Raw genomic sequence first — 9,871 nt, 5'->3', positions numbered from 1 at the left:
AAACACCACATCCCTGTGGTTTTTAAACCCAAGAACGCACTAAGACAGATACTGGTCCCCCGAAGAAGACCGCACACCCAAACACAAGAGAAGCAATCTAGTGAATTCCGTCCAATGCAGGCAGGAGTGCACAACTCAACAACCACGTTTCAACACATGAAGGGCCAGCTCCTCAGGTCAAGACTCAGCAGTGCACCTGCATACGAAGGATAAGAGACTCTCTTTCAATGACAACAATTTACATATTCTGGACCGGGAGGAAAGATGGTTCAGAAGAGGCCGTTTACACCAAAATAGAAAGACCATCTCTAAACAGAGGAGGGCCAAGACATCACTTATCGCCCACTTACAATGCATTACAACAGCCAGGAGCACTAATGCAGTGTCCATCACCTTGACATCGACCCCACAGAGGTTAAACAGCTGAGACTCCCTCCCAGTCAGTAAGAACTGGAGAAGCCTCTTGGGTGAGAGAAGCCTTCAAGCATCTTCAACAAAGTCCAGTTTGCCCTTTACATTTACTCATTTGGAAGATGCTTTTATCCAAAGCGACTTACAGTTGAGAAACAACACAGAAGCATCAATACAGTAAGAGATCTACAAGTGTCAATAGATACTATTAAGAGCAGCAACTAATACTAGAAGAGCTAATAGCATGTACGGCATCAATGGGCTAAATTCTTAGGGAAAGAAGTAAGAGTTAAAAAAAAAAATAGTGCAATTAATACAAGTGTAAGAGGATAGAGGAAGAAGAAGAAGAGCACAGGAAGTGAATGTTAGAGGTGTTATAACAGAAAGTATTCTCAGAAGAGGAGTCATATTTTACACGTATGAGGAATTTGCTTTGGTGATAAGGTGCACGTAGACAAACACACAGTTGACATAAATCAATGTAAAAATATATAAATATGGAATAAACAGATTAAAGTTCGAAAAGAACAATAGGACTATGTGTAGAGAAAGAACAATATGGCAGATATTTCCATGTGCATTAATTAAAATTTTGAATGCAGGATTTCTACACTGCTGTATTTATACTTTTACTTAAGTGAAAGATCTGATTACTTCAAATAAATCCATGTTAGGCTGACTAAAGTTGAACTGCTTCAAATAAATTAAGGATTATAATAGCGGATCCTCCAGCTCCTCCAGAGGGCAAAACACTGAGCCCCAAACTGAATGTGCGTGAACGTTCATTTCTGTTTCTAAAGAGCAGCACAATCAATATGGGTGAATGTAATGTAGTGTAAAAGCACTTTGAGTGGTCGGAAGACTAGAAAGGAGCAATACAAGTACAGACCATTTAATAATGGGTTCCAAATAGAGGCAAATGAAGATGATGGAGGGGTTTTAATGTTTGGAAATATGAATCACGGCCTTGAGGTGGGTTTTTGTTACCTGAACTACTACCAAACACAATTTTAAGAGCTTCATTATCTCAGTTACACATTTCTAAATCAATGTGTTTAAACACAGCATTTCTAGGCCCAGGTAACGTCCCAGTGTAGAAAAACTGTACACGATGCACACATGCAGTACATCACACTCCTGATCTGCCTGTTAAAGCTAATAACACATCACACAATTTAAAAACACGGCCCGCAACTCAACAAACAGAACATAAAAATCCCTCACGGTACTCATCAGGAAAGCTGGAACCAGATTGATCTACCACAGCTCTACTACAAACCAAAGCAAGGATGAACAGTTTCCAACCCAGCAGACGTCTGCACAGGTCACGCACAGCCGAGCAGGAAGGCCCCTCGACAACCTTTATTAGTATTATTACTGTCCAATTAGTCAAATGAGCCCCAGCAGGCCGGCCCACGCTGATTATCAACCGTATGGACGGCAAGCAGCGAGAAACTGACTGCAACAAACATTACACTGCAACACAGCCACCAAACAGCAGAGGAAGGAGAGGTGACTCACCTGCAGAGTCTGGACTCCACCCTCCTTCATGTCACTTCAATTCCTCCTGGATGATTTCCACCAGAGATGTGTCCATTTATATTTCTCCTCTGCCAGCAGGTGTTCTGACTCAGGTCCAGTTTCTGTCTTTAGTCATGGCCAGAACCCCACCCCCCCCCCCACTGCTGTTCAGCTTCACAGCCTCCCAAAAAGGAGGTAGTTGGTGTCATTAGCAGGAGAACAGCTGCTTTCACTGCTGTGAAGGAGCTCCTCACATCTTCATCCCTGCAGACTCCTGAACAGGTTTCACAGGAGCTTCTAATCATGAAAAAACCAACTTCACCTGACTTCTCTTCAGCACACTTCCTCTTCTTCTTCTTCTTCTTCTTCTTCTATGGTTTTTGGCAGTTTCTGTTATTGCCCTCTGCAGGATGAAACCAGGATGGGAACTGAATCACAACAACTGGTGGTTTTTATTCGGCCCAAGAAAGATTTAACAGAAAAACACATGTGAGAGTATCTTTTATTATTCTATTATAACGGTTACAATAATAAAAACATGCTGTCTCAGGACTAAAACGCACTGGAAGTCAGTCAGAGTCCTGAGTAGTCAGTCTGTGTAATGCTGGTTTCTGCATTTATTAGAATTGTTTATATCTAATAGTTATTAACAACATTTTAAAACAATTTTAGAACATTTAACTCTAAAACAGACAGCAAACCTGAATACCAACGCGCTGTTTGTCAAAGCAGCAACAGCAGCCACGAAGTTAACAAGCATGTGAACAGCGAGCAGATGAACAGAGAGAGAGAGAGATGTTTTTATTATTATAACCTTTATTTGTCTTTACAACAGCGTCCTGACCAAGACATGCAGCAACACAATTAACTGGGTTCCTTGTATGAAAAAAAAACAATTGATATTAAACATAAATAATAAATTACAAGATCATAACATTTCAAAAATAATGATCAATATTCGTTACAAGTCATCGACATCAGGGATCAAACAGGTGCAACATGAATCAGTCAGACCTCTACAGCCAGATGTGCCTTTTCCTGACGCAAATAACGGTGCGCTACAAATAAAAGGAGAAAGAAAAACACACGTTTTAACCTTTTTTTTTGATGGTTTTTGCACAGAGGTCAAATCCCACTAGAGATCACACATCTCCATGCGTCCAACGAGGTCTCTGAGACTTAATCAATACAGATACATGACCCTGAAAAGCCTTTAGCCTTTGGTAAAAAGGTCCCTGCACACCACTGGAGCATAATGACAGGTCTGCATGCAGCGCTGCGTTCACGGTAAGCAGCTTTCTTTGTTGTTTCAGAAGCGGGTACATTTCCTGTTTCCCATCATCCTGACAAGACTTTGAACAAAATCACTGCAGGGAGATACCATCTGCCTCAGCCAATTACCTGGCAGGGAGATACCATCTTCACCCCGTCTGCTTCTATTGATTACTGAATCCACAAAAATGGAACCCGCATATATTTTCACACACAAACAAACGCACACATTCATGCATGTTGCTAGAGGAGAAGAACTTAAATATGACCGAGAGTCTGATTAACCTAATCAAAGTGACGTGTGTGTGTTTCAAGACGTCAAGTGTGTGTGTGCTGGCGGCGTGAAGCAGAGGAAGGTCTGACGCTGCAGATAAGTTTCTGTCTCCGTCTCGTTCTGCAGACGTGGTATCTGTTTCTTGGATCAACTCTGAAGCGGCTCATTGATCGACTGCAGGAAAAGACCAGCAGAGCCTTTTATTTCCGTTTCTTTACCTTAACCGTCCGTTTACTGACAGGAAGGAGAGAGCAGCCCCATCGCTTCTGCTGAGACACAAAGGCTTCGGTTCATCAAGTTCATTGTTTGGAGTTTGGACTGCACATCTGTGCTGAGTTGCTCACAAACCTTTAGTCAGTTAGTTGTTACCTTATGCAGTTAAATTTGTGTTTACTAATGACTAATACAAGGCCTAATGCAAGATTTTAATGTCTAATGGCTTCAAAATACATACTGTGTCATTTCCCCAAAGCAACAACACATCTGAAGGAAAAACATCTGTCACAAAAAGAGACTGTGTTATGCATCAGATGATCACAGACGTAAAACATAACATTTACCGCCAAACTTAAATCAGACTGGTGTGGCTACACATTTTCACAAATAAACGCAGGTCTCAATTGGAAGCCTGGTCGGGTTCTTTGGAAGTTTTAAACCTCTTAAAGCCCACTGGGTCAACTGCTTGAGCTAGTTCCTACACGTACGTATAAATGTTTAAACCTTTGGCAGTATGAACATGCTACACCTCGTGTTTGACTTGTAAATTATTAGGTGCCGGAGCGCGTGAAATGTGCCGCCCGCCTAAAATTAAATAATTATTTAAAATGCATGGAATACCTGCACATTGTTTCAAAGGGCCAACAGAAACCCTCATTAGCCACCAAATCAAATAGGAAATAAGGAAATCCATTTGACTTACAGTCTTTCAGGCTGGATGAAATATTGGATTTTATTCGTGCAGTGCAGTAACAGAGCACACTTTAGAGGTGCCAGAGCGCAAAAGGCTTAAACTCTGGTACCACAAATTAAGCACTGGCTGCACCTCATTAGATCAATTAGATTCTCTAAAATTCAATCATTCAGATCATTTTATGGAAACAACAAGCACAAAGTATTATTCATTCAGATTTACCAGCGTGACAAAATAAACATGAGAAACGAGAAAGAAAGTGACTCCCGACCTTTTAAGAAGCCATTAAGTCTGAATATGTGTCCATGCTTTGATTATTTATGTTCCTCTAGTCCATCAGGGTCCAATCTTTTTTTCCTAAAAATTAATTAAAGTTGAAATAACTACGGTAACCTTCAGCTTTCATCCTTTCTGAGGTCACATCTCTCTCTGCTAATTGTAAGGATATAATATTAATTCTGCTTGAAATAAACAAATTTAAAGTAGCCTATTTCCTATGAAGAGTTTTGTGGGAAAGGAATTAAAGGCCTGACCCAAATATAGGCAGGGTGAGTTCAATATTGAGGCAAATAAAAGCCTGTGCTGTTAATTAAGTGTTACTGTAGTTAGAGTGGCATCTCAAGAACAACTCAATACACAAGAGGAGGCAGTGTCCCAAGTGTGTGGATCCAAAATAACCTTACCATTAATCACTGACTGTCACCATCCAAAGAAGAAATGATGAACATAAACCGCAAAAGTGGAATAATCCAGCAGTCAGATCAATAGCTCTTCATCAGCAGTTCACATTCATTGATTTCAGCTGGATGTTATTTAGCTCTGCTAATCACAGGCTGTGAAAGGGGATATTGTTAGCAAACTAACTTTTTCCCCTTAAAACTAAATCACAATTTCTACTTTTTAAAATGATCTGAGCTTCTCTACAGCCTTCAGACGTAACCTCATCCTGCTCTCCTTTAAAGTAGGGAGTAGTAAAGCCGGACTCGTCCTCTGTCACCTTGAAGTGGCCGCTGCTCGTTGCTGTTGTGCGGGTCAGACATGGAGGCCCCGCAGACTGTAGTAAAGAAAGGGAGGTTATGTCATTGCCATCTGGCTGCACAAAGCTTCCTGGCACAACAGCGTCAGACATCAGGAGGGTGTTGCTGTCTGGTCACAACACACTGTCTCTGTAATGTGTTTCTGTGTGTTCCCCCGCTGCGAGCTGCTGTAGACATCTGCTCTGCTGCACAGCGCTGACCTCCAAACCTGTTTATCCTTCAGCACATCTCTGTAGCTCTGTCGTGCACGTTCACACGGATTCTTACACATTATATACATGTATCAGTACATCTGCATGCAGGCTACGTCCGTCAGTAACTGTTCAACAATCTATGTTTGCACGTCATGTCCATCACCTCCATCTGTGAGTTTTATTAGAAGATTGTTAACGAGCCTCATCTGTTGGTCATTTCTGTACATATTTGACCTCCATCTGTGCATCATAATAACTTACAATAGATATTTACACATGCAGTATGGAGCACATTATGTACAACAGTTTTATTCTTTGCATGTTTGCAATAATAATCTACGAGCAGCTGTGGTGGTCTCAGGGAGGAAAACGGGACTTAGCAAGCACACTGATTGATTTGCGGGAGGGGTGGAAATGAACTTTTTTGGCTCACCTGCCAAGAAAAAATCCACCATTTTTTACCGTCCAAAATAATAGATTGTCTTTTGTGTCACATCTACATTTGTTTCCGTCCTTTTAATTTAGATAAGAAGATATTCTATCAAATACAAACTTAAAGAAGTGCAGACTGAGATCCTCTGGTAGGTTTAGGCTAAAAACCAAAGGGGACAGGGCCCCTACAGTCTGGATCAGTCTACCAGAGGAGATCAGGCTCAAAGTCTAGTCCTGGTTTCATCTCACTCATTTATACAAAATAGCTTTTAATGTATGATAAATAATTTAATTTTGCTTTAATTGTAAAATGACTTGTTTTACATACCCGAGGTGTTTACACTGTAAAATGTCACGCTCAGTGTGTTTTTGAGTCACTTTACTTGAAAAGAAGACGTTTTTTAAGATTGTTTATTTATGTAAAAACAGAAAATGAATAGGTCACATATTTTTTAAATCAGCACGAGCCTCAAAAATCCACTATCGGTGGTTTATACCATGTATCAGTATCATTGTGTGGATCCATCCATCCCACAGAGTTAAAAACAAACAAACCTAAATGCAAGCCAGCCATTTACAACATGTAGAGTGTGTATCCAGCGTCAGGCCTGATGTCCTCCACACAGGGTGAACTTCCTGACGCAGCCTCAGCTCTTTTCACATCGACTGGTCCCTGCAGCCTCCCACCACCGACAGACGGATCATTAGTTCTCTCTACAAAGCCCAGCTCTCCCAGGAGTCCGCCGCCACCTCTCTGCCATCTGTGATGAGCCGCCCCGGCACTGAAGTAGTTAAAAAAAGCCCGAGGCCAGTTAAAGGAGATAAATGCGCCCGCTGCCCCGTGGACGATAACTGTATTTCTTTTCTGGCCGTAAATACCTCTGTAAGAGAAATCAATAGGAGGAGGACCTGATAACTATCCGTCTGTGGTGCTGGGTGATTGGTGTGTTGGTGTGATGGCTGGTGCTTCTCCCTTTGGTGCCTATTATGGAGGCTTCTTGTTCAGGAACCGCTGTGAGGCTCTGCAGAACCCATCGACCCAAACATCCATCTGGAGCATGAAAGTGATTTTGTCTCAGTCCAACAGAGGACTGTAGGTCTCTCTCCCTCTCCCTCTCTCTCTCTCTCCTCTGTGTATTCTGCTTCTCTTTGGATCTCCATCCTTCCTCCACCCACTTACTTTCTCACTTGATGAGATTTGATTTCCCCCCAAATCCCAAAACATAAATATTGTGTTTCTATATGTTCTGTTTATTTCCATGAGAAAGTGTCTACATACAAGTGAAAACTGTTTATCCCACTGCTGATTAGTTAAGGTGAACTACTAACAGCAAATGACGCCACCTGGGCACAGTTTCTGTGTCGCTCGCTGGACATGTTCCAGCAACACAGTCTCACTCCCTACTCGTCAAATGTCTGACGCATGGTCAAGGCCCTTTGTCGTCGCTTTTTAAAGACTTGGGTAGCCCTTTTGCATCAATTATTGATGTTTAGGGATCCACAGTCAAGTTAGCAACGCTTAACAACAATAAATATGCAATATCCGGTTACACTTTCAAGATAAAACGTAACGTTTCGATACATTGCCATGTTGAAACGCGCATAATTAAAGTCGTGAAACGTTGCAGTTTCGTTAGGTTTAGGCACAGAAAGTACTTGGTTGGGTTTAGGCAACAAAACTACTTGGTTAAGGTTAGGAAAAGATCATGGTTTGGGTTAAAATAGCTATGTATGTCAATTAAGACTTAAGTTAACTAACGTTAATGTCAATTTACCTCACTCGCCTAAATAAAAACATTTAATGTTTTGTTTCGCACGGGACACAAACCCTGTTCTCCTGCTTCAAGGTCCAGGTTCTGGCCCTCTATCCACCCCAATCACCTCCTTACTTCGTCTTTTCTCTTAAATATCATACTTGCCTTTACCATCAAAAACTGACACAACAGGGCTTCCCTCAATACGTCGAACTATGACGTCAAAGGGATCCCTAGTGCGTCACAAACTGACGATTATGGCTCTTGACCAAGCGTCCATATGTGACGTCTTGGGAGTGAGTCAGTTGGTTTTATTCTGTTTAGGAATAATTTCAGATTAAATATTTTCTTTTCTTTTGAAAAGACTTCCATTACTTTTAATATCTGGTGTTTACCACCAGATAGGCAACCGGTCTGAACCGATTGAACAGATCTATCTATCTATTTTATTTTAAATTTAAATCTTAAGAACGGTTCAGTCCAGACGCAGGACCACACACTTTCTGGGGACTCGGGATCTTCCAGAATCTCGTGTGAACAAATGTGACAAAAACATGGAGGCAGACTGTCGTTGTCAGCTGCCGACTGAGAAAGCAAAAAAGAAAAGGTCGCAAAGCTCATCCTACACGGCCTCCATCATCCCCCTGCCCTGTGCTGCTGTGATAATCACAAATGATGGAGCCTTTGGGAAAGTCTTTGGTGGCAACAACCCCTGTGGTCAGAAGAAGGTGGCATCAACGTGCTTCTTCGTTTTAGGATTATAATTAACTCGATGTTTGGCTGCTGGATTAATGTTCTCCTGCTCACAGGCAGTTTTACATACTTTGCCCTTCGCTGCTACCGAAATCCTTGATGGCCCGGCCTGTCCACTTCCCTTCTGAGACACGGACCCCTTGGCTGGTTTCCTCTTTGCAACGATGTCCTTTGGACCTCTTTGACCTTCTGGACAGTTGGGGGTGTGTCTTGAACTCTGAGCTGTCAAAGAGAGAACATTCAGATTAAATTCTGGTCCACTATTTGTGAATTCTACGTTGCTTTTGTTTAAAGAAATGTTGTTAATCAGCTGCGAACCCAGCGGCGGTCTGTTGCTTCTTTGTGGGCGCTTGGCCGTTCGCTGTTCCCGGGATAGTGTTGAAGAAACGCAGCGACGTCCCTGTCGTCCTGCTCAGCGGCGTCTCTGCTTCTCTTCTGTCCCCGACCACTCTTCTCTTCCCTTGGCTCAACAGGAGAGCTGCAAGACGGGAAACAAACAAAAACCAGCTGGACTGGAAGCAGCTGTGAGAGAGAGAGAGTAGCTAAACTGTTCGGCAGGTTGGCGGTGGCCACGATACTGGGCGTCCTCAGCAGCGATGTAAAGTAGGCAGTGGAGTGTAAAATCAGTCTCAGCAACCTGTCTGACCTCTTGGCTGGTGATGTTTGGCAATTTGTAGCTGCAAAGAAGAAAAACTCCCAGATAACAATCTCACTCTCAAACCTGAATTATTTTTCTTCTTTCTCTGTACAACACATTAACAGGGCTCTATGATTCTGCTGTTCCAGTTATTCATTTTTCAGCCTGTTGGAGAACTTACCTCCTCACCGCTGAGGGCAAACATCGCTATCTGCATTGAGGCTGTTTTACGCTGTCTGGAAAACAATCAAGGACACAGTGGGAGTTAATGACAACAGAACAAAGTAACCCTGCTTTATTTGAATCTGGACATGCGATATATTCTACCAACTGAGGAAACACTGTGGGGGAAAGTACTTCTGCTCCTGCTTTCTGGAGGTGTTACAGGATCAGGATGGCTTCGCAGTATTAGCCCACATGCTGGTGCTCCAGCAGCTTCCTGTAGATGCCCAGCGTGTCCCTGTCTGACTCGGGGGAGACTCTGCGACACTCGTGGAGAGCCAGATGGACATTACTGATGCGGTTGAACCCAGATAAGTGAAAAACCAAACAGCCATTAAAGCCATCGCACAGCAGGAGATTAACAACTAACCTTCTTTTGTACGTGGCTTTGCTCAATGTACTCCTGACACTTCCTGTGCAAGTCCGGGCCAGCTGCTGTCAAATTCTGACACGT

General features: G+C 42.5%; 1 long non-coding RNA gene across 1 annotated transcript; it reads right to left on the bottom strand.

Annotated features, from left to right (window-relative positions):
* Positions 1-8,024: 8,024 nt before the first annotated feature.
* Positions 8,025-9,796, bottom strand: LOC119886862. Its single transcript, XR_005441560.1, has 3 exons — positions 9,377-9,796; positions 8,877-9,235; positions 8,025-8,780 (listed from the first exon to the last, which is right to left on the bottom strand). It is a non-coding gene; the product is annotated as an uncharacterized LOC119886862 (long non-coding RNA).
* Positions 9,797-9,871: the final 75 nt, after the last annotated feature.

This window comes from Micropterus salmoides, unplaced genomic scaffold, assembly GCF_014851395.1.
Source record: "Micropterus salmoides isolate LMB-PRFRI ecotype aquatic unplaced genomic scaffold, ASM1485139v1 Ms_hic_scaffold_4, whole genome shotgun sequence".
In the NCBI taxonomy this organism is placed as follows: Eukaryota; Metazoa; Chordata; class Actinopteri; order Centrarchiformes; family Centrarchidae; genus Micropterus; species Micropterus salmoides.
The sequence above is the reverse complement of the archived record's forward strand: the minus strand, read 5'-3'. Positions and strand labels throughout refer to the sequence as shown.